This window comes from Arachis ipaensis, chromosome B10 (assembly GCF_059453495.1).
Source record: "Arachis ipaensis isolate K30076 ecotype BB chromosome B10, ASM5945349v1, whole genome shotgun sequence".
NCBI classification, from domain to species: domain Eukaryota; kingdom Viridiplantae; phylum Streptophyta; class Magnoliopsida; order Fabales; family Fabaceae; genus Arachis; species Arachis ipaensis.
Window position 1 is genome coordinate 106,122,899 of NC_142435.1, and position 3,987 is coordinate 106,126,885.

At 41.2% G+C, this 3,987-nt stretch overlaps 1 non-coding gene across 1 annotated transcript; it reads right to left on the reverse strand.

The window, feature by feature from the left end:
- On the reverse strand, positions 1-108 carry LOC148581198 (small nucleolar RNA R71). Its single transcript, XR_015896578.1, has one exon. It is a non-coding gene; the product is annotated as a small nucleolar RNA R71 (small nucleolar RNA).
- Between the last annotated feature and the right edge of the window lie 3,879 nt (positions 109-3,987).

A 3,987-nucleotide genomic window follows, 5' to 3' on the forward strand; every position in this document is an offset into this window, starting at 1 on the left:
AAGCTTAGAGTGGAAGTCCAAACCTTCAGACAGAAGGAAGGTGAATCCCTCTATGAAGCTTGGGAAAGATACAAGCAATTGATCAGAAGGTGTCCTTCTGACATGCTTTCAGAATGGAGCATCTTATGTATATTCTATGATGATTTGTCTGAATTATCCAAGATGTCATTGTACCACTCTGCTGGTGGATCTCTTCATCTGAAGAAGACGCCTGCAGAATCCCAAGAACTCATTGAAATGGCTACAAATAACCAATTCATGTACACTTCTGAAAGAAATCCTATGAATAATGGGACAACTCAGAAGAAAGGAGTTCTTGAGATTGATACTCTGAATGCCATATTGGCTCAGAATAAAATATTGACTCAGCAAGTCAATATGATTCCTCAGAGTCTGACTGGAATACAATCTGTATCCGGCAGTACTAAAGAAGCTTCCTCTAAAGAAGAAGCCTATGACCCCGAGAATCCTGCAATGGAAGAGGTGAATTACATAGGAGAATCCTATGGAAACACCTATAATCCTTCATGGAGAAATCATCATAATCTCTCATGGAAGGATCAACAGAAGCCTAATCAAGGTTTCAATAATAATAATGATGGAAGAAATAGGTTTGGCAATAGCAAGTCTTTTCCATCATCTTCTGAGTAACAGACAGAGAATTCTAAGCAGAGCCACTCTGACTTAGCAACCATAGTCTTTGATCTATCTAAGACCACTCACAGTTTCATGACTGAAACAAGGTCCTCCATCAGAAATTTGGAGGCACAAGTGGGTCAGCTGAGTAAAAGAGTTACTGAAATCCCTCCTAGTACTCTCCCAAGTAATACAGAAGAGAATCCAAAAAGAGAGTGCAAGGCCATCAACACGTCTAACATGGCCGAACATGTAGAGGAGGGAAAGGCAGTGATTTCCACTAAGGAAGACCTCAATGGACGTCCATTGGCCACTAAGGAGTTTCCTATTGAGGAACTAAAGGAATCTGAGGCTCATACAGAGACCATAGAGATTCTACTGAACTTACTGTTGCCATTCATGAGCTCTGATGAGTATTCTTCCTTTGAAGAGGATGAAGATATTATTGAAGAGCAAGTTGCTTAGTATTTAGGAACAATCATGAAGCTGAATGCCAAGTTATTTGGTAATAAGACTTGGGAGGATGAACCTCCATTGCTCATCAATGAACTAAATACCTTGGTTCAACAGAAATTACCTCAGAAGAAACCGGACTCCAGAAAGTTCTTAATACCATGCAACATAGGCACCATGACCTTTAAGAAGGCTCTGTGTGACCTTGGTTCAAGTATAAACCTCATGCCACTCTCTGTAATGGAGAAACTAGAGATCTTTAAGGTACAAGCTGCAAGAATCTCACTAGAGATGGTAGACAATTCAAGGAAACAGGCTTATGGACTTGTAGAGGATGTCTTAGTAAAGGTTGAAGGCTATTACATCCCTGCTGACTTCATAATCCTACACACTGGAAGGATGAAGATGAATCCATTATCCTTGGAAGACCCTTCCTAGCCACAGCAAGAGCTGTGATTGATGTGAACAGAGGAGAGTTAGTCCTTCAATTGAATGAGGACCACCTCATGTTTAAGGTTCAAGGATCTTCTTCTATAACCATGGAGAGGAAGCATGAAAGGCTTCTCTCAGTCCAGAGTCAAACAAAACCCCCACATTCAACTTCTAAGTTTGGTGTTCGGAGGCCAACATTAAGCTATGAGTCTCTGTGAGGCTCTCTAAGAGCTCACTGTCAAGCTATTGACATTAAAGAAGCGCTTGTTGGGAGGCAACCCAATGTTATTTAATTATATATTTTTTCATTATTATTTTATGTTTTTCTTAGGTTGACGATCATGTGAAGTCATAAAAACAACTGCAGAATTAAAGCAAAATGAAAAACAGCATAAAAAATAGAACACCCTGGAGAACAGGCTTACTAGCGTTTAAACGCCAGTAAGGATAGCAGAATGGGCGTTTAACGCCCAGCCTGGCAGGCGTTAAATGCCAGAAATGGGCAGCAGACTGGCGTTTAACGCCAGGAAAGATAGCAGAGCTGGCATTTAACGCCAGAATTGGCACACAGAGGGCGTTTGAATGCCAGAATAGTGCAGAGAGCAGAATTCCTTGACACCTCAGGATCTGTGGCCCCACAGGATCCCTACCTACCCCACCTCTTCTTCTCTCCTCTTCACACATTTCCATAACACTCTTCCCCAAATACCCTTCACCTATCAAATCTTACCCTCTTCTCCATAATCTCTTCACCACTCACATCCATCCATCATAAAACCCCACCTACCTCACCATTCAAATTCAAACCATTTCCCTCCCAAATCCACCCCTTCATGACCAAATTCCCTCTCTCTCTTACCCTATAAATACCCCTCCTCACTACCTTCAATTTCACACATCATACACACTACTACCCCTTTGGCCGAAACCACCACTACCCTCCATCTCCTCTATTTCTTCTTCTTCTACTCCTTTCTTTCTTCTTTTGCTCGAGGACGAGCAAACCTTTTAAGTTTGGTGTGGAAAAAGCCTTGATTTTTGTTTTTCCATAACCATTAATGGCACCTAAGGCCGGAGAAACCTCTAGGAAGAGGAAAGGGAAGGCAATAGCTTCCAACTCCAAGTCATGGTAGATGGAGAGATTCATCTCAAAGGTCCATCAAGACCACTTCTATGAAGTTGTGGCCAAGAAAAAAGTGATCCCCGAGGTCCCCTTCAAGCTAAAAAAGAGTGAATATCCAGAGATCCGATATGAGATTCAAAGAAGAGGTTGGAAAACTCTCACTAACCCCATTCAACAAGTCGGAATCTTAATGGTTAAAGAGTTCTATGCTAATGCATGGATCACTAGGAACCATGACCAAAGTATGAACCCGAACCCAAAGAATTGGCTCACAATGGTTCGGGAGAATTACTTGAATTTCAGTCTGAAAAATGTAAGGTTGGCATTTAACTTGCCAATGATGAGAGGAGAGCCTCATCCTTTCACTAGAAGGGTCAACTTTGATCAAAGGTTGGACCAAGTCCTTAAGGACATTTATGTGGAAGGAGCTCAATGAAAGAGAGACTCAAGAGGCAAGCTGGTTCAACTAAGAAGGCTTGACCTCAAGCCCATGGCTAGGGGATGGTTGGAGTTCATCCAACGCTCTATCATTCCTACTAGCAACCGGTCTGAAGTTACAATAGACCGGGCTATCATGAACCATAGCATCATGATTGGAGAGGAAGTAGAAGTTCATGAGATCATATCCCTAGAACTCTACAAAGTGGCGAACAAGCCCTCTACTTTGGCAAGGTTAGCTTTCCCTCATCTCATATGTACCCTATGCAATTCAGCTGGAATTGTCATAGAAGAAGACATCCTCATTGAAGGAGACAAGTCCATCACTAAGAAGAAGATGGAGCAAACAAGAGAGCTCACTCATGGACCTCAACAAGAGCATGAGGAAATTCCTCATCAAGATATCCCTGAGATACTTCAAGGGATGCATTTTTCTCCACACAACTATTGGGAGCAAATTAACACCTCCTTAGGAGAATTGAGTTCTAACATGGGGCAACTAAGGATGGAGCACCAAGAGCACTCCATTATCCTTCATGAAATCAAAGAGGACCAAAGAGCCATGAGGGAGGAGCAACAAAGGCAAGGAAGATAAATAGAGGAGCTCAAGCACTCCATAAGATCTTCAAGAGGAAGAACTAGCCGCCATCACTAAGGTGGACCCGTTCTTTAATTTTCTTGTTTTTATTTTTCTATTTTTCGAATTATATGCTTTATGTTTTGTCTATATTTGTGTCTTTATTACATGATCATTAGTGTCTAGTGTCTATGTCTTAAAGCAATGAATGTCCTATGAATCCATCACCTTTCTTAAATGAAAAATGTTTTTACTTGCAAAAGAACTAGAAATGCATGATTTCAAATTCTATCTTGAAATTAGTTTAATTATTTTGATATGATGGCAA